This window comes from Rhinolophus sinicus, chromosome 13 (assembly GCF_057876585.1).
Source record: "Rhinolophus sinicus isolate RSI-liver-muscle chromosome 13, RSI-T2T, whole genome shotgun sequence".
In the NCBI taxonomy this organism is placed as follows: domain Eukaryota; kingdom Metazoa; phylum Chordata; class Mammalia; order Chiroptera; family Rhinolophidae; genus Rhinolophus; species Rhinolophus sinicus.
The window spans coordinates 37,168,051-37,193,408 of NC_142513.1; the positions used below are offsets into that span (position 1 = coordinate 37,168,051).

At 43.8% G+C, this 25,358-nt stretch overlaps 1 protein-coding gene and 1 pseudogene across 7 annotated transcripts in view; one reads left to right on the forward strand and one right to left on the reverse strand.

Moving 5' to 3' along the window:
- KIF16B (kinesin family member 16B) overlaps nt 1-25,358 on the reverse strand; it is a 294,883-nt gene that overhangs the window by 261,588 nt on the left and 7,937 nt on the right. The gene's annotated exons all lie outside the window — the stretch shown is intronic.
- Nucleotides 17,257-18,016, forward strand: LOC148756051 (protein S100-A11 pseudogene; annotated as a pseudogene).

Here is a 25,358-nt window from a genome sequence, read left to right on the forward strand (position 1 = left end):
GAATTGCTCAGTCTCTCTGCTCAACCCAATGGCACTATTCTTTTTCTCTTCTAATTACAGTTCCAGATAAAATACAGGACACCCAATGAAATCTGAATTTCAGATAAATGCCTTTGTAGTATACCTACATCCCAAACATTGCATGAGACCCACTCATACTTGATTTTGCTTGCTAACACTGATGCCACTGTCTCCTACCCAAACGTGTGCACCGAGCGGGCTCCTCCAGTGAGATGCATGTGTATCAGCCTCCCTTCCTCAAGCCCAGAATGTGACGGAGCAGAGTCTTTGATTACACCTGAACCCTCAGCACCTAACTGGTATAGCAAAGGATTCATAATAGGTGTCCCCTCGCTTATGTCCAAGTATGGAAACAAACTCAGGGAGGGCTATTCTCCTGAAGGCTCTTTGCCTTTGCCTTTGCCTTCTGGTTGGTTCTGAGCACTCAGAGATCCTGGGACTGCCAACCACTTTTAGCTGTTCCTATGGAATACAGTCAATTCAGTTTTTGAGAAAAACCCAGGAGAGACAAATACTGAAAAAAACTCTGGAGTGGGTTTTCCAGGCACTCACCCTGACTTCATTTCAGCTCCACAGATGCCTCACCACACAGCAGGCAGCTAGAGGTCAGTAGCACCGTGACCTACATCTAACTGCCAACCTTGAGTGGCAGCCAGGAAGAGTCTGCACAGCTTCCACTCCATTCCCTATGGGCTGTCACTATGAACAAGCCAAGGACCACATGCTGTCGTCTCAGATGTTATGAGCGTCCCATGTTAAGTGAAATCCTCCACTGACCCCTGCTATAGCAGGAGGGAGCTATTACACGGAGCCTTTTATTATCTTCCCTGGTCTAGAGAGGGTGTAATAAACCTAAAAAGTGAGGCAAAGAGCCAGCTGTTACAGGTTGGGAACCCCCAGAGGGAGGCAATCTGAGGGAGTTTAGCATGCAGGGTGCTCATTATGGCGTGCCCTTGGGATCAACATCTGGAGAAAGAAGGAGATAGAAGCAGGACTGGGCAGAGGGAGCAATGAAGCTACGACAGACCCAAGGACAGCTTTGACCCACCCCACAGGCAATTCTGGAGCTACGGTGGCCCTTCAGAGTTGCCAAGGTTGGGCCAAGATGGCCAGGTCTTTATACCCCCGAACAGGTCAGTCACATCATGTGGGCTGCCTGGGGATTGGGGTGTAACCTTGGGACACTAAGGGACTGACACTGAAGGCCATGCCAACAGCACTCCATCAGTTGGGCAACAAGCTTCAGCAAAGGAAGATTTGGGCAGTAAGCACAGGGTCCACCACACTAACTCCCCTTAAATCGATGCATGTAGGGCATACTGACAAGTGGCAGCCACCACCCCAACTCCCCAACCGAGAGCAATGAGCAAGAAAAAAGCAGATACTTTTTTTGTTTCCAGTTTAAGATAGCCTAACACTCAGAATCATCTCAGTACAAATGAGCTGCTTTGAGATGTGCAGAATCGTCACTGAGGAGGTTTAGTAGGAGACTGACAAGTCCTTACCTGGTGAGAACCTCTGACCTGCCAGATAATACTCTCAGTGTAGGGAAAATGTAGTAAACAATACAGACAGAGTCTTCCTGGAGTCTACATTTCAGTGAGGGGGGTCAGAAAAAAAATGCAACAATATTTTAGATACTGGTAAGTGCTATAAAGAAATGAAAGGGTGTCAGGGACAGGATCAGGGCAGAGGCGGGGGAGGCGAGTAGTCAGAAAAGACCTCACCAAGGGAAACACGGGGGCAAAGACCTGCCCAGGTGGGCTGACGGCAAAGATCTGAGAAGAGATTCCAGGTAAAGAGAATATCAGGTGCACAGGTCCTGGGGCAAGAACCAGCCAGAGGTCTGTGGGAAGAGCAATAAGGCCAGTGCAACTGTAAAAAGGAGAGGGGAAGCAAAATAGAAGGTGAGGCCAGAAAAGGAGGCAGGGGCCACGTTTCATCAGGCCTTACAGGCCTTGGTTCAATGGCTAAGGCTTTGGAACTAAAATATGATAGGAAGTCATGGACACAGGCAGGTTCCGGGTATGGGGGAGTGGCAAAATTGCATTTACATTTTCAAATGATCCCTCTAGCTGCTTCAGAGGGGCGAGAGTGGAGCAAGGAGCCCAGTGAGGAGGCCACACAGGAGATGCTGGGCCAGGAGTGCAAGTAGAGATGTACCCAAAAAACAATGAAGCCAGATCCAGACTCCCAAACCCTGTTTGATCAACAGAATCGTCTGAAGAGCCAGCCCAGACCTACCACATGAGAATCACAGGATAGGGAGCAGGAATCTGTCTATTTAACCTCCTAGGAGATGCTGATAACCAACCAAGCTTGGAGACACGGCCCTAGTTGGTCTGTGATACCTCTTTAGCTCTGAGGAGCTAGAATTCTGCAAGAGTGCAGAAGCTTAGAAGGCTTTCAGCTCTCTCTGAGATGGCACTTCACTAGGTGGTCTTATCCCATCCTCCGCATGGGGCCCAACCCACCTATCCCCAATTCCAGAACAAAAACCCTGAATGGGACTATGCCTTTTGGGTTATCATTGTTGGCTTCTAACTGGGGCTTCTCATCTGAACTCTAGAACACCAAAGTCATTGAGAAACACTGTAAAGTGGGGACAAAGAGCAAGCAGCAAAACAGCATGAAAATTACAATCCAGTTTGAGGTAAAATAAAAGGAGGCATGGGAAGTGGGGATAATATACACATTACCAAGTAACTCTTTCCCCAATTCTCCTTAAGAAGGTCCATAACTCCTACCATTCTAGAAGCACAGGAGTAAAGTTAATTCACTCAGGGCATCAGGCTTAATTCTATCATGGCAGCCTGGTCCCAGATGAGAAAAGCTGGTAGAAAGCTGAAGAATTTCAAACATTACATAAATCAAGCCCAAAACCATAAAGAGCCAAATTCTGCTCAAGACAAAAGATGTAATGACACTTTCACAGGGAATTTTGGATACTCTGCAGGGAGGACAACTGAGGCCAAGATGGTGAAGGGCTTGAGAGCCAAGATGTGGCTCAGGGAAATGGAGCACTTGACAAGAAGAGGATGAACTCAGAAGAAACCAAGAGACCTAGCCTGTGACCTTGTCTGACACAGATGGAAACTGAGGCACCAGGATATTAAGTGACTTACTTGGAGTTGCTACTACAGAGTAATCATTGTGAAAGGTTAGAGGAATTAAGCAAGCAATCAATATTTCAAAGCCAGAGAAAACTGCTGAGAGCAAAGCCAGCACCCCTAACTTGATTTCAGCTGCATCCTCCTAAAGGTGGGGGTTTAGTAAGCTTGGGCTCCCATGGAAACACAATGGGCCAGTCAGCACATTTAAGGAATCCATAGGTACATTACTCTCTAAACAGGATGCATCGCCACCCAAGCTCTCCCATCCCATTCCAAACTACCCCTTCTTCCAGGACTCACAAAGACCCTCATGCTGGTCCCTCTGCCTGGAATGTACTTTTCTCCTCTATCTCACTTTGCTTCCAAAGCCCTTGAAGATGTCTCCTCCTCCAGGAGGCCTTCCCAGACCTCGCCTAGCCATACCTTCTGTGTCATATTCCATAACACACCACAGCAGTTTCCACATTCTATCTGTTTATTGTTGGGCAACTACATGTTTGTCTTCCCCACCAGTCTAGACACTTCCTGAGAACAACGACAATACCCTACTTTTGTATATATCCCATAGTACCTGGCACTGTCCTTCCACACCGCCAAGCACTTAGATGAATGAATGAATAAGCAATGAAAGAATGAATGAAACAGTTGAACTAAAACCAAGATACTATTCTTGAACTCAAGTACTAAAATAAAGTTAATGCTTCAGAGTTTACTTTACATTTTTAATTTTTAAATGCTAATGTATTTTCCCCATAAACAGCAGTTAACCTGGCAGATGTTAACGCCAAAGGTAGAAACAAAGCTCAGCTCCTCGCGCAGACCCACAGCTACGACTCTGACTCCAGGACAAAGGCATAGAGAAAGTCTGCCTCTTGTGCAACACAGGAAAGAGGAAATAAAGGATGTGTACACGGCCGAACTTCTTTGTTACGTTTCTCCAACACACACAAGCAACATATTCATAAACAGAAAGTGGAAGTTTAAAAGGGGTGGTGTAAGTACAAACATTGAGAACATAAGAACACTTATTAACACATCCTTTTATTTCCCTGTGTGCAGACATTAAACCAACTATTGAATGCCCCAAGATATTCTAGCTTAGTGCTGTAGCATCATGAAACACAAAGAAACAAGCGTTCTCTGCTCTCTACCCACACCATTACTACAACCCTCTTTCCAGATTTATCTGTTTTAGAAAAATGTTCTCAGTGGCAGCTTTTGAAAAAAACTATACATAGCTGACCTATAAAAAAGAAGATTGGTTCCTTTTACAATATTGGCAGCTAATATACCAGATAGGAGAAAGGTATGCTTCAAAATACTAAACCGCAGGACTTTTTCTTCAAAAGACTTCATTTCGAGTCAGAGTGGAATAAGATGCTACCTTAGTCTTGTGTAGCTTTTTCAACTGATGTTGCCGAGCACAGTGGTATAATAATTGTGGGGATGAAGTACTGGGCTTCGGGGTTCAAACTCACGGTAGCTCTGTGACTTTTGCACCTTATTTAACTTTGCTGAGTTTTGGTTTCCTCCCCTGCGTAATAGGTGAATAAAACCTATCATAACCAGTTGCTAAAAAGTACTGATTGCTCTGGGTACTGAGCTACCCAGAAGTAAAACTTTTTGCTGAAAGATGTGATAGAAGAAAGCAGGTGACACCAGGCCAAGCACACAGCAGACAATAAATGTACTCATTTCCATCACAAATCCAAGATCCATCCATTTATTCAACAAATGCTAATCATGCCTCTACTGTTTGAGGCACCAGCCAACAAAATTGACAAGTCCTGCTGTCCGGGAGCTTACATTCTGATAAGAAGATTCACTTAACAAAACCTTTCCAGTGCTTTCCCAAAATGGGTAGAAATGGAGGGAATACAGAAAATACATTTTGCCAAAATTTCCAGCCACATCTCAAAAAACGTAATGAACCATCATATAGTTAATCTTCATAAGTTTTGTCTATGAAATGCTTTACCTTCATCAACACAATCCAGAGGCCACAGTTCATTAAAAAGATAAGAATATCAGAAACACCAAAATTCTTTCACTTATTTTCAAATACTTGCGAATTCTGTTCGGTTATTCTGACTATGTACTGAACGCTCAATCCAAAGACATGTAATGCATGCTGTCCTGCACTGTGCCTGGCCTCTCGTTTCCTTCCCTCCCCTAGGGTAGGCTTGCAATGCTCACTCCTAGTTTCTCTATTTCCCCATGTTAAAAAGAGAAACAACAGGCACAAAACAGAGTCACTTGTGCTAAGTCCCAGGTCAGCAAACCAAGGCTTTTAATACCTAACCTAAGTGCAATGTCAACCTCTCCCAGAAATGGGGTCTTAAACCAGTCAATCTGGAGTTTCCTAGTCAACACTAGTAAGGTACCTAACGGCAAAACCCTCTGCCCTCTAAGGAAAGGTGACAGGTGCCTGAAACAACTGCTACCCTGTTTCCCCGAAAATAAGACCTAGCTGGATAATCAGCTCTAATGCGTCTTTTGGAGCAAAAATTAATATAAGACCTGATATTATATTACATACCATATCATATCATATCATATTATATGAGACCCGGTCTTATACTATAGTAAAATAAAACTTGGTCTGATATTAATTTTTGACCCAAAGGGCAAATTAGTGCTGACTGTCCGGCTAGATCGTATTTTCGGGGAAACACGGTAGTAGCTTCCTTGTCCCACCCCTTTCTATCTATAAAAGCCTTCCATTTGGTACAGCTCTTTGGAGATCCTTTCTATTTCTGAGATGGGATGCTGTCCAATTCATGAATTGGTAAACAAAGCCCAAGATCTTTAAATTTATACAGTTGAATTTTGTTTTTTAACAACCGCTAAATGTCTCAGAGGGACAACGTGGGACTCCTGCATAATCACCTGTCACTACCATAGCCCAGAGGAGAAAAGAAAACATGGAGCTGGGCGAAGCAGGATGCGAGAGAGGCGAAAAGAACAGGCAGACCACCCAAACCGTCCGCAAAGAAGAAAAGGCTGCCACGCACAGGCAGGCAGTGTGCACAGAACCAGAGCATCGTGGCCAAGCATGTCAGAGCCTGAAGAGCCAGGCTGAGACCCTGGATCTCTAACTGACCAGCGCTTTGATGACCACTGAGCCTGTCTACCCATCCGTAAAATCAGGACGAGCCCTGCCCGCTCTCCCTACCTCACAGGGGGCTAGAAGATTCGGAGGAGCGATGTGAAGTGCACAGTGAAAACAAAGCTTACACAGGCGCCCCAAGGGCTGTCCTTACTTCGAATTACCAGCACAGTTCGCAGAAGCCCCTTTAGAGCTATATCATATCTTGTAGGAGACCCCATCTCCCATGACCCTCCTTTCCTCATCTTTGTGGCTACCAGGACAGGACCAGTCTCTGTAAGCACTCAGTGAAATTCAAAGATACTGGGGCACAACTGTGTAATGAGCAAAGAGCACTCAAAGATGATACCTCCCCAAAATATTGAAAGCACTGATATTGTAGGAAAGTGATAAGGGGAAATGGTCTACAGAAAATAAAGAGTTGTAAACAAGCAAATAAAGGAGAGTTTTAAACATTCATTCTAATCCAGAAGTTTTACGATGGCATCCAGGTCTAGGACTGGTACACTCTGTGTTCTAAAACATCTGTAATTATTTGCCAGTACTTTAACAATCAGAAGATTTTACATAAAAATCTGGGTTTCTGACTTCTCTGGAAATATGGGACGACATGGCACTCTGTGTCTGCATTCCACAGGACAGCACGGCAGCTTCAAGCCACAGTCCCACCCGGCTCATGCAGGTCAGCTGCTCCGCCCCACTCCTCAGACATGGAGCTGAGACCCCACCCCCACTCCCTCCTAGGAAATAGAGAGACTTCAGAGAAGGGATTATGCATTTAACAGCAAAAATCTTTTTTAAATGACTAATTGGCAGCAAAGGATCTTAGATTTCATGCACTTTCTGCTAGATTTTATCTTCTTCTGCCACCCCTAGTGCCTCCAAGGGAGAATGAGCAATGAAAAAACTGTCTGAGGTGATGAAACTAATCAAGCTGTCTTTTAACAAACTTGAAATGATTTAACCCTGCTAGGAGCAAATAAGGTTTTATTTGTTCAGGTTTTCTAATTTCTTATTTAGGATTTATTAAAGAAACCACCAGTGAGGGGCTTTCTCACACCCTTCTGTCTTTTCAGCATGGGCTAGATGGCCCTAATGTACAATCCCTCTGACTCCGAGACAGTATTTTCACCTCCTGATGCCCTCCAAGTGTGCAACTTTGAAGACTGAAGCAGTCATTCCCCAGAGCTATAATACAGGGGCACTATTACCAGGTGCTTAACACTTAAGAATTCAGCCATCCCAGATTCATTGAAATTGAATGTATACCACAATTTATAGGGAGAAATAAAAGAAATAACCTTATAATCAAGCCAGAAGGGCCTGAGGTAAGAAAGCCCTCTGATATCACCATGTTCTTTGCAATAAAACAGACAAAGAGAAAAACAGGTCTGGCCTCATTTCTGTGGCTCAACTGACCAAATAGTCTATGCACAATAACGCAGGCTCCCTCCTACGACAGCCATATGAGGGCAAAGGAAGGCTCAAGGTGCACCTGCCATAATACTTACACCTCTAATTTGGACCTCATTTCAAAGAGGAAAGGAGGAGGGGGAGAGCCAGCACATAATGTAAAGGGACTCACTGTCTGAGGCCAGAGGCCTGATCTTGCGATAACAATATGACATCAAATAAGCAGTTCTACTTAGTTTCACTCAAGTCCTCAACTCTCAAGTGTCACCTTTCCGTTCTTTAATGATTAGTCATGCGTTTAATTCAGCCTCTACTTGCCTGCACACTGCCACTTCCTCTAAGCCCCTTCGTGCATTTCCAAAACTTGACAAACCCAGTTCAGCACCTGAAACAGGAAGCTCTCCAACAGGAGTGGCAAAGAAACAAGACCCTAAGCTTTCTACAAGTCACCCAGGGAAGGGACTTCAGAACAGCTCTGTAAGCAAAAAAGCAGATAAAATCACATCACACGGAAGCCACACAGAGAAAGCAAACTGTTGGTATCATTCTAGCAGAGACAATATTAACACATAGCCTGTTGAACTCCTTTTAGTTCATCTCATGAGGCCTCTGGGCCTCGCACATGCTGTTCCCTCTACCTGCTACACTCCTCTTCCCTGGCTGATGGTCTGGGTGACGTGTCTCTCCCTCCAAACACCTTCCTTGATGCCCCAAGTCTGAGTTACACTCCAGCTCTTACCACAGGCGTCCATGGTACGAGACCTGGTCCAACAGAGCCAACGGCTGTGCCTGACTTGTGTACCACTGTATCCCCAACATGCAGCCCAGTGGCTTTTAAAGGTTTGGGGGGACTCTGCAAGGTCAAAACTATTTTCACAACAATACCAGGATGTTATCTACCTTTTTCACTCTCATTCTCTCATGAGTGCACAGTGGAATTTTCCAGACACTACAAGAGTGTAATGACAAATCATCCTGACGGCTAACGGAATGTGTGCTTACGTATTCCCACATACTAATTTTTTTCTGTTTTAACTTCTAATGTGGAAAATATATATTGATATAACCCACAAAAGCAAGAGCTTTTTGGGGTCAATTATTTTTAAGAGTGTACGGGTCCCCAAAACCAAACAGTTTGAGAACTGCTGGTCTAGCACAGGCCTGGCACATCCCCAGCAACATTTAAACACTCTGCAAATGATCAATCAATGCTGGGTCGATGGAACTCTTTCTATTAACAGACTGATGTCTAGCTCATGGTCTATGATAAATAAAAGATGTAAAGAAGCGGTGCCCAGGGGTCACTCTCTCTCTCGGCTAACAAGAAAAAGAAACAGATTTGGGGGAAGCATCAAATGAGAGAGCCAGGACCATCACAACAAGTCCGTGACTCCACACCAGTTCCTCCCACAGGTCTGTACAGTGTGTTTGGTATAATGAATAATACTATTATACATTCTGATTGTTTAAAAATTGGCCAAAGACAATGTTACCCAGCCCATCCCCCAGCCACCCAGGAATTGTCACCCATTTCTTCCCCCCCACCTCCATCTTGTGAGTCACTATTAACTCTATTAAGCATCTCTTGAATCCTTCAGAATTCAGCTTGGCTGTCCTTCCTCCAGGCAGATTTCCTGGGCCCTTCTCCCTAGCTACGTCTATTATAGATTCTTGTAGAAGTTTTCTTCTTGTTTTCCAGAACACTTACCTCTACTTTTAAACAAACACCCATTTGTATTAATTTCATGCTTGCCTCCTAACTAGATCACAAGCTCCAGAAGAGCTGGAATGTGCTGGCCTTGCTTACCACACTATCCCAAGCAACTGCCACAGAGCCTGAAACACAGCAGGAGCCTAATAAATGATGAGTAGATTGCTGGTTGGTTCGTTGGTTGGTTGGTTTGGTGGGTGGGTGAGTGATGGGGTGTGGTGATTGGACAAGCACTGGTTGGCTGGGTGGGTCAGCAGTTGGGTAGATGAGTAGATAGTCGAGTGGGTAGACAATAAGGATGGGTGGGTGGATGGATAAATCACTGATTTGCTGGTTGGATGGTACCTGAGTAGGTGAGTGGGAGAGTGGATCCACTCCAACTGCAGTGCACTAACTAGTTCAGGCCCTTCTTTGACCAGTCATATCTGATGGCCTCCCAAATAGTTCTGACAGTTGTCTCACTCCACAGCTTTCTAATACACAAATCTTGTCACATTACACCCATTTGAATCAGCTATAGAATCAGCTTAAAGTTAAATCACTTTTAGAATAATAGATAGGAAGAAACAATAATAAAGTTCAAACTGTACAACTGGTCAAACCAGACAACCCCATAACCTGAACCTCCCACTTCTCCAGTCCCCACTCTCACCAGCCATCTGGTTTCAGCCATGCTGTAATATTTTGCAGATCCCTAATAATGCTGCACAGTTTAGATGCTCTGTACCCTTCCTGCTTAAAATGGTATTGCTCACCTTGCCTGTGGCTGACTCACCCTTCAGAGTCCTGCCCTCAGTCATGACATCCTCTAGGATTTCCTCTTAGTCCTCAGAAGGAGATCCTCTCAACAGTTCCCCATCCCCAAGCTGCCATGCCTGGAGTGCACCATTATTGCCCACAGAACTTGTGAGGGTCTCTTTGATTCTGTTGCTCCCCCTACATCACGGTACTAGAGAATAGGGATCATGCCCTCAGTCATCTCTGCCCCAAAAAGGGTTCAATAAAAGTTAGATGTGTGGACAAATGTCAAGGTCACCAGGAAAATGTCTGCTCTTCACCAAGCTAAGCCAACTCAGACTTCAAGCCTAACTTCCACCATTACACGTTGACTGTAGACTTGAGCTCACCTTGATCTTCCTATCTCCAAACACCTCTGGACTTTAGCATCTACACAGCAGAACCTAACATTTGGTAACTAGTGGACTCTGCCACTCATTACTGAGTTATGCAAGATTCTGCTCCATCATCATAATATTCATGTAATATCCTAAGAGGTACAAAACAAAATCATAATACTTACCATCTATTGCACCTACTCTGTGCAAGCACTTTACAGCCATTAATTCTTTAAACCATCAAAATAACCTTATGAATAAGGTATTATTATCCCTGTTGTACAGATGAGGAATGAAGAGATCAGAAAACTAAAACATCCTTTCCAAAACCATGCAGGTAGTGGCAATGCCACGATGCAATCCTAAGACTATCTGATTCACTTACACTCCCACATCTTTGCCTCTATCACACACACACACACTTTCACTCTAATGAGCACTGTATGCAAGTTCGGGCTTATGGGGCAGCAAAATCTCTGCCTCATTAATTTCATCAAACCACAATCCAAAGGCATCCTTCCAAGGAAAAGCTTTCATTAGAAAAAGGGGGGGCGGGGGGGCAATTTCTCATATGCAGAAAGCACTTAATGTCTGCTGAATGGATGAATGAATGAATGAATAAGAAATGACAAATCAATAACTACAAACATGCCCCAAAGGCTAAGGAAGATGGTACAGAAAATAAATCAGATTTATCCAGGGCTGATTAGCAATAGCTACCTTTCAAAAGTCAGAGGAGAATAAAAGGAAAGATGGCAAAAGCAAAAATAACCACAAAATCCTCTGACTCTTCAAAATTGAAAAAGAGAGAAATTCCAGCGAAGATCAAATTAGAGACAATCAAATCAGTCCATAAGCATTTATATTTCAGGGAAGGAGGAATGAATTCCTCCTGTTGATTCTTTAATTAATTTCTTAGTCATCAGAAAGAACAGAAAATCTGAAAACTACTTGTTAATAAAAAGTGCAAGCTAAGTTACCACTGAAAATAAGGTTCCCTTGAGGAAAAGCCTGCCTTTGGAGAGTTATGACCTCTCCTTCTCACCATCCTCCTTCTTCCAACACTGGTCCACTGACTATCACACTGAATATCAGCCTCCATCTCCCCAACGTACCTTCAGTAGCTGTCCACTGCCAACAGAATAAAAGCTGTTGATCTCAGTGCTACCGTGTTTCCCCGAAAATAAGACCAGGTCTTATATTAATTTTTGCTCCAAAAGATGCATTAGGGCTTATTTTCTGGGTATACCATCCTGAAAAATCATGAGGGCTTATTTTCCGGTTAGGTCTTATTTTCGGGGAAACACGGTACAAGGATCCCACAGGTCACTTAAGCACAAGCTCTTTAACCTGATACACTAGCCTGGTGATTAGCCCAGCAAGGGAAAAAAGCAGAGCCAGGTGGCAGCACACCTGCCTCCACAACAGAATAGCTCCCTGCCTTCTCCACTGCTCCTCTACTCAACCTTTCAGTTGTGAACCAGCTGGTTACTCACTTACTAGCCTGCGCTTCCTAAGGACAAAGACCATGTCCATTGGTGCCCGTGATGCCTAAAAGGATGGTTGGCACTTCATGGGCTGTCAATCAATGCTTGCGGGGTGAATGATCATGTGGATAATCATGATCATATATATTCAGGCCTCTTGTCAAATCACCTGCCTCTATCCGTGCCTCCTCAGAGTCCGTGCTCCAACAGCAGCCCAACGTAAGTCAGATCAGCCCACTCCCATTCCCTTCCATTCCCAATGGCCCGAGCCACACTTAGTATAAAGACTGCACCCTTACCATGGCTTACTGGGCCCTACATGACCCACCACACTTCCCCTCCCTCACTGCACCCAGGACACCCTGGCTTCCTGTATACACTGTACAGTGCAGGCTCACTTGTGCCCTAGGGCCTTTGTACCTCTGTTCCTTCTGCCTAAAACATTCTTCCCAGATATTCCCATAGCTCATCACCTACTTTCAGCTGCACAGACAGTCCTCCCCTAACCACTGTTTTCTATAGTTATCTATCCCTTCACTCTGCTGTACTTTCTTTATTGAACTTTCAACTATTTGCCTTTACAGATGATCTATTGTTTCCTCACCAGACCTGTGCTGTCCAATCAGCAGCTACTAGCCACACGTGGCTACTGAGCACTTGAAATGTAACTAGTCCAAACTGAGTTGTGCTGTAAGTGTAAAATATATGCCAGATTTCAAAGACTTACTACAAAAAAAAAGAAAGAAAGAAAGAAAAAGAATGTAAAATATTCTATTGATTGCATGTCGAAATAACATTTTGAATAAACTGGGTTAAATGACATAGATTATTAAACTTAATTTCATCTATTTCTTTTTACTTTTTAATGTGGCTCTCAGAAAATTCTAAGTTACATATATATGTGGCTCATATTACATTTCTATTAGACAGCAGTATACTAGAATATAAGCTCCCTGAGGGTAGCCACTGTATCTGGCCTGTTCACCAATGAATCTCAAAACCTTGAACAGAAACCTCTACATAAAAGTACTCAACAAATACTTAATGATTGGAAGAACTTTCCCCTACTATGATTCCTTCCCATCTTGCAAAGTACAAATCAAGCCTCCCCTCTTCCCAGAAGCTTTTTAAGATTGTGCCACGTGGCACTTGTTCCCCCAGCACCTAGCACAGGGTCCAGACAGGTAGACACTCAGTAAGTCCAATAATTCAGCAACCATTCACCGAGCATCAATGGTACATCAGGTGTTTTTAATGTATGATCTACCTTATTTAATCATCGTAGTAATACAGGAAGAGAAGGAAGATGAGGGGAACTATTAGTCTCTTGTTAGAGAAGGATCTGAGGCCCAGAGAAGTGAAATGACACACCCAGCCAACACAACGAGCAGCTGGCAGACCTACAAAGCAAACCCCTGTCTTCCCTCCACCCAAAGCCCAGAATGGCAGCCAGCACCACAGAAACAGACATGGTCTGCCTGACTTGCACAGTATCTGTTTGCTTATATGTCTTAGCTATAATCCTTGTCAACATTTGAAACTGTAGGGATTATAACAGTCTAGGTTCCCATTCTTATTTAACACCTGAACACTTGTGACATTCCAAGCACAAGGAACGTATCCAAGAACAAAATAGAAATGGCCCCTGTCCTCATGGAGGGATTCAGACAGTAAGTCAATAAAATAAGGCAAATACATAGTAGGCCGAGTTGTGGTAAGTGCTATAAAGAGAGAAAATACAGAAGGAAGACAGGAAATATCAGGGCTGGGGGATGCTAGTTTCAATGGGATAACTGAGGGGTAACATTTGAGCAAAAGCTCTAAGGAAAGAAGAAGTGAGATGTATGGACATCTGGGTTTCCACACCTCCAGCAGATGGAACGGCGAGTGCAAAGGCCCTGCATGGCGTCACTGGTGGAATGGAGAAACGTCATCTCTCCAGACATAGGGTGCAGTAGAAAGAACTTCCTTTTAAGGTATGCAATTGTCACTGGAAAGTGGTTTCCCAGCCAGTTAAGTACAGTTCCCAGAATTCCTTGCATCCAGGTTTAGGCATGCGACCAATGGAAGGTAAGCACTAGTGATGTGTCTCTTTCACACCACGGCAGCCCAGAAGCAGTGCACCTTCCCCACCCCCCGGCTCCCTTCCACTGGCTGGAGAGATGACACTGAGGCCCCAGAGAGTGGAGGCTCCAGGATACAGGGGAAAAGCCACCTGCTGACTGGAAACTGCATCAGTGACTTCTTACTGAGCAAAAGATAAGCTTCTTTGGTGACTCTAGCGCTACGCCATTAAAATGTAGGGGCAAATTTGTTACAGAAGTTAGCAAGTGCCTCTCCACACACGATTTCCTCCCTGACTCAGAAACTGAGCATCTGTGGCTACTCATCCTCTCCTCTGTGCTGTTTCTAATGTGGATTCCTGCAGGCCTGCCTGGTCCCTGCAGGCGTTACGCTGGTGGCCCCTGTCCAATGCTTGACACACCACTGAGACCTGCCTTCCTCCAACCCTTTGTGCCTCATCAAGGATTAAAGGTCCCCACCATGTCCTTTTTATTTGACATGTGGAACTAAACTATTAATCCAACCAAGGTTTTAACAGCTCAGTGTACCTGTCTATATTCCGATAAAGGAAACCAGAAGGAATAATTCCTCAATCTTTTGAATGAATTCAGATAATGTGGAGGAAATGTTATCTATTCTTACTCTTACTGTCATATCAGTATAGGCAAGGATCCCTAAGAGAAAGAAAAGCTTAATTAAGAAGATGTTTTACAAGACAACTAAATACATTGTGTGATCTTGGAGGGGATCTTGGACCAGAAGAAAAGACATTATTAGGGCAATTTAAGAAATCTGAAAAAAAATACTGCTGTATCAATGTTACCTTCCTGGTTTTTAATTATACTCTAGTTATATAAGATTGTAACATTTGGAGCAGTTGGTGAAAGATGCATGAGAACTCTGCACTATTTTTGCAACTTTTTGTGACTATTTCAAAATGAAATTTTTAAAAATATTTTTTTTTTAAAAGAAAAAGTGCCTTAATTGGATAATCACATGTGAGCACCAGCCCAATACTGACATTTTTCTCACAATTGCCTTTCTATCTGATCAAGCAGAGACAGCTCACATGAAAACACTAACTTTAGCAAAAAGAAGAATACAGACTAAAATCTTTTTAAAAGCTTCATCTCTGCAATTTTTTTTTCACTTTGAACTAATCTCCATCAGCTTGAGTCATAGTATCTTGAAAACTCCCTGGGGAATTTTAAGTCTCTCTCAAAGGGAGTTTACAAAGTGATTTACCTCTGCTCCAAGCAGAATTTCCAAGTAGAACCACTAGGATGGCACAGACTCTGTTAACAAAACTCTGAAAACAAGAATCAGCAGGTACAACCAGGTGAGAGACTATGAGGGAGGTCACCAGGGCTCAAAAAAGAAAGCCTATGAGAGTGCACATCCCATGGGGGGTTCAGAATCCTAGACTCTTAAAGGTTTCAATTTCTCATTCAAAGCTTTATTTAGCCTCTTGGGATCCTGCGTTTTCCCCTCTGCCCACCTACAACACCCCACCCCCTTCCAAGAGAAAACAGAATTCACTTTCACTCTTGTCCTGCGGGAGACCATGCTGGCTGCACCATTTGTCGTGCAGGGCGGCCTGCGGGGTCTCTAGTCCTGCTCCCCACATAAGAACGCAGGATATGGCTAGGCCAAAAAGGAACACCCACGGAGCCATAGGTAGGGGAGTCTCACCACTATAGTCTCACTGGTGGCACTATAGTGTCACTAGAGGCAGAAGCCACACGACCTACAACCTGCCGTCCACTTCTCTGCCTGCCAACTGGCCGACTCACTCGACTGGACTCTCCAACCAGTGCAGCCCCAGCAGTTATATCAGTGGCTAATTGGCTAACTGGTAACAGCTGAGGGTCAATTAGCCACAGTTAATGGCCATCTACTACCTGAGCCAGCACCTTTCCACATGAGGCCGAGAGCCTGGAAAGTGCTCTCTGGGACTCTGTCCCCACAACTCTAATGGCATCCTAATTTCAATGTCCTCTCATGTAACAAAAACAGATTTTACCAACTTCTGCTCTGAATAATAAACTCACTACACTAGTGTTTTTCAAACTACAGATCATAACATCAATTTAGTGCATAACAACCACCTTTTCTTTTTTAATGACATAGTGGAGGGTAGAAAATATCAGCATGCACTGAGCTGATAATTGTCTTACTGTGGATACACAGTGCTGTACAAACATCTTCAGCAGTCTAAAACACAAATGTCCTTCATTTTAAATGATATTAAAATCCTTTTTCACTATAAGTCAGAGGGAAAAAAGTTTTAAATTAATCTTACATGCACAATAACTTTTATTAGAAAATCTGAAATGTGTTCCCATGAGGGAAAATTCTCTTGCAAACTGAGGCCAAAAACTTCCTGCAATGTGTCTCCTGAAGATATTTAATAATTACAAAGAGAAAAAAATATAGCATTAGAGGAGAAATCCTGCAGACACCACCTTAACCAATTGATCACGGTCAATATCACCAATAATAAAACATAATAACATCATGTACCCCTTGATATGTCTGTGAAGCGCACAATATTCTTGCCAAAATGTGGTATTCTTGCCAAAATTGCATAACTTAAATTTAATCATGATACAACATCAGAAAACCCAAATTGAGGGCCATTTTACAAAACAACTGGCACTCCTCTGGGACTGAGAACTGTCACAGAGCAGAAGACATTAAGGGGACATGACAGCTACCAGCAATGGGAATACTGGACTGAATCCTAGGACAGGAAAAGGACACTAGAGAAAAAAATTATAGTTAATGGTAATGTACCAATGTTAATTTACTGGTTTTGGTAACTACCATGGTTATTATGTAAGATGTTAATATTAGGGGCAGTAGAGTGAAGTATGTATGGAAACTTTACTACAGGTCTAACATTATTTCAAGATAGAAAATTTTTATAAACAGCTTTTCTAAAGAAAGGAACAAGAGTCCCATAAACTACGCATGATTTAAATACAGTAAGTGTGGTATACCTCTAATTCTCTAACCCTAAGAATTACATATAATGAGGATTGGATGTGTAATTCATGTATCATTAACTTAATACACAGGGAAAGCAGTGAAGTTGTCACTCTTTACCCAGGCTCTTCCTCAGCCCTCTTCCATCTCTCCCTTCTTCCTAACATCCAACAGGAAGAGCATCAAAATTCTCTTTTCCTCCTCATAGGGAACAACGCAAGACATCCTACAACTGCTGGGCTATGGATTCCTAATTCCTTACAAGCACCCACCAACTGAAAGACTGGGAGTGGGGGCGTGGCAGTTATTAAGGCAACAAATATTTTCTGAGTACCCATCCCTGCTGGGCATGGTTCTAGGTCCTGAGAAAGAGCCACGAACAAGACCAACAAAGTAACTGGTTCTCATGGAGTTTACATGCAAAGAGAGAGACAATAAACAAGTGAACAAACAAAACTACATTCATATGGAGCTCGCCACGCCAGTCCCTGCTCACAGCCTCCATGCCTCACTCCGCTCCGATGCAACAAAAATGGCCAGCCCTACAGAGATGGAGCAGTCTCTGACTGCTGTTTTCCAGAATTGTGCTGGAAAGGACTGTAACAAGTGCAGTCTCTCCAAGACTGAGTTCCTAAGCTCCATGAATACAGAACTGGCTGCCTTCACAAAGAACCAGAAGGACACATGATAAAGAAACTGGACGTCAACTAGGTGGGCAGCTAGATTTCCAAAAATTTCTTAATCTTATTGGCAGCATGGCGGTAGTAGCTTGCCATGACTCCTTTACCAGTTCCCAGAAGTGTGACTGAGGAGTCCCTGGAGCTGGCCTCCAGACCACCCTTTTTCTTCCAGCCTCTCAATCACCATAATTTCCTCACAGACCACACATACCCTGAGCCCAGCACACCCACTGCCCCATGCAGGCCACTCCTGCTGGCAGCAATAAAACATTATCATTTTTTAAAACATACACTGGAGAGTCAATAAACTTGTGCAAGGGAGAGTGGAAGGAATGTAAATTGGACTAATGAAAGCAGTTACCAGAAGCTTCTATTTACTGTGTTACTGGTAACACAGTAAATAGTAAAAACGCATCTTGGGTGTATACATAATCATGACTAATGATACCAACAGAATCATCTCTAAATTACTGACTGATAGAGAAATGTCACTTGTTGTCATTATTCATTCATTAAATATCTACTCATCCCTACTACAGGCACTGACATAAGCTCTAGGAATACAGTCAGCAAGGTAGACAAGGTCCCACCTTCACTGAACTTATTTTCTAATGGGAAAAAACAATGAATGAATAAAAAAAACCAACACACACAAAACAATACGTTCATATGCACACACACAGGCATGTTCACACACATATAAACTCAGTCACGGTAAATGCTATGATGCCAGAAAACCAGAGTAGTATGATGAAGTCTTCTCTGAAGAAGAGATATTTGAGCCAGGACCTTATTCTTCCTGCTTTAATGCCTAGTTTTCTCATCTATAAAATGGAGCTAACAATGGTCGCCTCTATAGCATTATTAAGAACTAAATTAGATAATGATGGCATAAGATTTACCAGTTTCTAGTAAGTAAATAAGTGGTTACAAATAGTAATTGGTGACAAAAGTTACTTATTAACACCATCACAGTGAAAGCCCTATCTTTCTCAATTTACTTTAAATTCTACAGATCCCATTGAAATTTGCTCAAAGTGTCTATGCATGTATTGTTAACCACAGAAACAGCTATTTCCCGTCCACTGGACAGCAGCGAGGAATAACGAGGTATGTGAAAATGGACAGAGCAGGCACAACTGCTCAGCCCAGAGCCCATGAGAGTGCAGGAAAGCTCCCAGGCCTGGCTGGCGGTTATCTCCGCTGTGCTTGATGAAAATTGATGGGCTGAAGCTAAGGGAACGATAACCACCTTCCCACGAGGGATTTCTCTCTTGACTGTCTCTGTAACTGGGGCTGGAGAGAAGGCAGTCCAAGGCACTGACATAAACTAGAGGCTTTCAGTGTTGGGGAAGGGCCTGGGGTTGTAAGGCATTATATCACATTTCCCCAAGGCTGGAGGTGTAACTATAGCATTTTCTTTCACAAAACAAGCTTCAGCAAGATTGCATCCCAATTCCAGAACTCACAAAAATAGCAAAAGCTACTAAAATAATTTAGAAAAGTAATTGTGAAATGAGGATGTGTAAAATAAATCAACTGTAAACCAAAGTGCTATATGTACCACACAACTGGACATTTCTAAATAATCTCTCTGATGGGTAGACAGACAGACACACACTCGCAGCGTCTCTCTCTCACACAGTCTCCATGAATAAAATAAAGTTGCAGAAGTTTAATGCCAACCTATGTTGACTAAATATTCTGAGTCACTAAAGAGCATTTTTTAAACAACCAGTACTTACGTCATGTGTAAGTGCATTATCCACATTAAGATATTTTTTTAAGTTCTGCATAAAAACATATCATCGGTCACTTTTTTCACATCATTTGTCAAGTCCACCTAAAAGAAATGGAAGAAACCTCCATGTGCTCCAAACTCCAGTCAGCAACAGCACAACCCTTCCTAGAAATCGCACCTGAAGCACCACAGCTGTTCCAAAAAACCTGCCTCTCTCCTTCTAACCATTGATACTTCCCTCCCTGGGCCCAGTAGCCTTTCTCCAACCTCCAGCTCCCCATTTTCTTTTCCTCTTCTTTAAAACAAAAACTGACCAAACACACACTTCTCTATTGCTGAGCCCAGGTTTGCGATGCCAGGTGAGGGATGCCCTGTGTGTCACACAAGCAGTAAAGGTGTTTGAAAAGATTTTATTACAAGAGCCAAACTCTGCACATGTGAGCAGGGATCAGCTGTCTTCTTCCTGTAATCCCTCCATTACCAGAAGGGCAGTCAACAGGTACTACCTACCTGCCCTCAGCCCCAGTCTCCTGTCCCCATAGCCCCACCTCCCAGCCCTCAACTAAAACAGCTTCAAGAGACAGGAACCAATTGGGTTCTCAACCTGTGAGCCTCCTGAGGCTGGAAGCCTCCCCCCCACCCCACCCCCACCCCCGTTGTTAGTCATGACCTTCCACTCTCCTGCTTTTCTCCCTCCTTCTCTCACTCTGCCTCCACTCCTGCCTCCTTAAGTGTAGCTATCAGTAACAACAGGGATTATAAAAAACAATAGCAGCTATGATTTCTTGAAAGGTTATTACCCACCAGGAAGGAAGTACATTGAACATTCTATATACTCTCTCATCTAATCCTCTCCACAACTTCTGCAACATTATTTCACGGCAGCATTCCCAAATGTAGCTTGAGGACTTTTTCACATCATTAAAAAATGACTGAGGAGCCCAAAGAGCTTTTATCAATGTAGATATATCTATTTATAGTTACCATATTAGAAATTAAAACTGAGACATTTTTAAAACATAGACTGCACAGCACACAGAGCCCTACATCATCGTACATCATGTAGCTTCTGGAAAATCCACTGAACCCTCATGAGCGATGAGGGTAAAAAAGGCAAAAACATCTTTGTGGCATTACTGTGGAAACAGTTTTGACTGCAAACCCCCTAAAAGAGTCTCAATGATCGCCAGTCATCCCTGGACGCTGCTTTGAGAATCACTGTTCTACAGAAAAAAAACAAAAACAAACAAAAAACTGAGCCTTAAAGAGTAAAATCAACTTGCCCAGGTCACTCAGCCAGCCCCCTGAACAGCTGTCTCAACGCAGGTTATACAGGTCTGCTGTCCCTCTGTCCCCTTTGTCCCCCTCCCCCATCCTTCTTTTTTTACTATGGTCTTCCTCAGAAACAAACTTACTTTAGTCACCACATTCACTATCACCTTCAAGTGACTCACCTCCAAATGTGCATTCACAGAGCTGGTAACTCACCTGAATTCTTACCTCCTGGATCCCCCACCAGCACCCTGAGCCATCTCAACTTACCACCATGCCCCTCCACCCCAAGCAGCTCATCCCTGACATCCTGACTTTGGGAAACATCATTCTTCCATTTAATACGGCCCTAAACCACTCAATCATCTTGGATTTTTTGCCTATGTCTTGCTGGTTCGTCTTCAGAATGTCTCTTGCAAATGCAAAAACACAGTACATAAAAAAGTATACATTATATTCCTACACAAACTATTCAAATGCACCAAAACTTTACAAGGAGTTATCTCTGGATAATGGAATTATGAGAGATTTGTGAGCTGATTTCTTTAATACACTTTTCTGCATAGCACACATTTTTTTATAAGCATAAATACTTTTCACAATCAGGAAATACTGTGTAGTGATAGCTTCTTCAGGGTTTAGTTTTGTGTTTCACCTCTTGACTAAGCCGTTTCCTATTACAACTCCAACCTAGTCCAGAATCACATCATCACGGGTCATATTTCAGTTCTCTTTATAGTCTTCCTCCACTGGCCTCTTGGGACTTGGGGTTTTGCACCACAGAGTATGGCAGGGAAGTCCATGGAATACTAGTGTATAAAAGGCACTTAGCACAGCACTTGGCAAACAGTAAGTAAACGTTCATTGCTGCTGTTCCCTACACTGCTATTAAATAAAACTTCTAAAAACACTAATTGGCAAATGGCAACCCTGTTTTAAAACCATCAGGAGCTCCCAGTGCCTAATAATAACCAACATTTATAAAGCCCTTACTTTGGGGCCCGACATCATTAGCAAGTGTTACCTCATTCAGTCACCATCTCAGCCCGATGAGATCTCCATCTCTCAGATGAAGCAATTGAAGCACCGAGCAGGTAAGTCCCAAGGCATGTAGCCAGGACGTGGTAGAGCTGAGATGCAAACCTAGTTCAGCCTTACTGCCCAGAAGAACTCTGCACAATGATAGCCATGTTCGATATCTGCATTGTTAAATATGTGGCTATTGAGCATTTGAAATGCGACTAGTGCAACTGAGTTACTAAATTTGTACTTCATTTCATGTTAATGTAAATAGATGCACGCAGCCAACAGCTACCACAGTGGCTAGCACAGGACTGGAGTACAAAGGCCTGAAGTCCCAAGCTTAACAAATAGAAGCCCTTACAACATCCCACCTACTACCTCTCCACTAATTCTTACAAAAAGCTGCCATAAACCTGAAAGCCCTGCAACTGTATTCATCCCTACCTCCAGCCATTCCTTGCCCTCTTCTCATCCAAGTCCTCTGTATATGGAGGAACTTTAGAAGTTAGAGTAAGAGAGACTTGCATTCAAATCCAGGCTCCACAGAGACCTGGGTGTGTGACCACCAGAAGGTCAGTTCAGTTCATGATTCTTTGTCTTCATCTGTAGAATGGGGTTACTATGCCACCTTCCAAAGAGCATCTTGCCACACTCTCTAAATCGTCGCTAATAATACACCTTCAGAGCTCGATTCAAACTCTATCCTCTTTTCTAAGAGGCCAGTGGAAGCCCTGGAGATCTCCCCTCCTTCTCCCACCCAGGCTACTTCTCAACTGCACAGATTCTAATGTTATTTTTGTGTGTTGTGTGTTTGCTCCTTTTCTGCCATTAGACCAGCAGTCCCGTGAGGCCAAGGGCTTCTATCATCAGTGAGCTCGAGGCAACAAGTCACCATACAAAGGGCTCTAGAGGGAAGTAGAGCCATCTCAGCCCTGCAGGGGTCTCAGATTCTCTCTGTAAAGTGGGGATAAAAAGTCCTCAGTGAGTTAGTGGTAGGAGGAAATGAAGTTGCCCAGGTAAAGAAATGAGCATGGTGCCAGGTGCAGGCAGCATCTCAACAGCTGTCTCCCATTCTTAATACAAGAGGCTTCTGCTGTCATCGTCACAGAACTAAGAGACTAACCATGAACTAACTATTCACTGACACTACCTTGCTCTTAAAATGGGAAGACTTCAGTACACTCTAAGGATGTCAATCCTAGTCAAAATATCACTGGCATTTTTTTCTTCTCTTTTTAACTTGATAGATACGACACTAAATTCCACCTGAGAGACTAATCAGGAAGAGAGGCTAAGAACAATCAGAAAATGGAAGGAATGGGATGAACTTGGTTATCAGATAAGAAAGCACATTATAAAGCTACCACCTGGCCCTTTGCCAGCATTTGGTAAATTATTTTTCCCCTTCTTGCGCCTCCTCCCCGCCCACTATGGTTGAAGCCGTTGTTTCTCAGTCTAGTTGTGTAAGACACAGCTCCCTGGCCCATGCAGGTATTATGAGCCTTGCGATCCCCCTGGCTGAGGCAGTTGGTCGCCGGTGGTTGGTCGGCCGCTCACAGCAGCTCACGGCAGATCTCACTGGCTGCCGGCTGCTCACACTGGCCATCAGCCGTTCCTGGCAGCACACAGCAGCCTGCAGCAACACACAGCAGCTCACAGTGACCTCCGGCTGCTCACAGCAGCCCAGCTCCAGGGAGAGCCATTGTTCACAATCTTAGCTGTACAGGGCACAGCTCACTGGCCCATGTGGGAATCGAACCGGCTACTTCGGTGACCTCAGCGTTAGGAGAACGGCGTTCCAACCACCTGAGCCACCAGGCTGACCCAATATTTTTTCCTTTGGTAAAACATTTTAAAATACTTGTTATTGAATGAAGTTAATTAAATTTAAGTTTATTTATTAAATTGTAGAAATAGCAGTAATAACAAGAACCAATCTTTACAGAGTCCTTGCTAAATGTCAGGCAGTGTGGTGAGAATTTTATCTGCTCATATTATCTCATTTGAACCTCACAACAGTGTTTTCCACACTGCTGATTACAACTCTTTATTGGATCTTGAAGTCAATTTAGTGGATCTAGAAACAGCATTTTTTAAAAATGAAACAGAATAGGGAAAAATAAAAAATATGAGTAAATTTCATGAAACACCCCATGAATCTTTTTACATTATCCACAGTTTCAATTTAAACTTTTTGTTATTGTAAGTCACAATAAAAAATATTTGAAAAAAACACTTTATCTCACAACTTATAAGGTATGTACAACTATTATCACCATTCTACAGATGCAAAAACTGAGGCTTAGAACAATTAAGTCACTGGCTCAAATTTACCCCACCATGTAAACGATAGCCAAAACTGGAACCCAGGCAGGCTGCCCTCAGATCCTGATCCTGTGAACATTAGCATATCAGTGGGACAGGATAGGTGGCCCTAAAGAATCACTTAGTGTGTCTATGAAAAAAATGAGCAACTGAAACGAACAGGAAATGGACTAGTTACCAAATTATTACTTTGGTGTCCTTCAGAAGGGGAAAAAATAATTCTACCATAAAACTGTAAAAAATGAAACCATTAGAAAAACTAAGCATAAGAACAATGGAACAAATCACAAACAAAAAGGTATACAGACAATACATAAATGTTAAACTTCTGCCCATAAAAGTTATGAGTAGTTGTGGGGACAGAGCCCCAGAAAGTAGTTTACAGGCTCTCGGCCTCACGTGGAGGGGTGCTGGCTCGGGTAGTGGATGGCCGTCAGCTGTAGCCAGTTAGCCAATTAGCCACTAGTATAACTTCTGCGGCTGCCGAGGAGAGCCGAGGATTGCCAAGGAGAGCCGAGGAGAGCCGAGGAGAGCCGAGGAGAGTGGAGGAGAGTCGTCAGTCGGTTCGCAGAAAAACGGACAGCAGGTCGCACGTCCAGTGAACCCAGCCTCCAGTGAGACCGTAGTGGTATGACTCCCCTACCGATGGCTCTGTGGGTGTTCCTCTTTGGCCTCACCATATCCTGCGTTCTTATGTGGGGAGCGGGAGCAGAGACCCCGCAGGCCACCCCTCCTGAAAAATGGCGCAGCAAGCAGGGTCTCCCGCACAACAACTGGCGCAGCGAGCAGGGTCCCCCGCACGACAAATGGCGCAGCGAGCAGGGTATGGTGTCGGCTGAAACTCTCCGGAATATACTGGAGCAGTTTACACGTATAAAATCGCAGCTTCGTAAGCAGAGTACGGGGCCGGCCAACACCTACCGAAGCATGGGGAGCGGTTTGTGCGTGTGAGAGCCCAGCTTCGGATGCCCATGAGGAGCGACATCAAAACGGGAGGCACGGTCTGCCTGGGAGACTCAAGCCTCCAGCTGGAACATCACCCTCTTGGCCATGGACGGCGTTGCCTTCATTTTGGTGATCTGCTGCAGCCTTAAGCTCCGAGAGTTGTGGACATCTTATACCGAGGCCTCCACCCACTCAGACACCTGGCACGGCGAGCAAGATTCCGACCAGGTAGGAATGGAGTCTGACTCTGGGCAGGAGGACGTGTGGCCCCCACACAGTATATGGTGTTCGGTGGCCACTGTTCTCAGGAGTTGCACCCCCAAGGAGGGGTGGGAGGACATGGACGGCTCT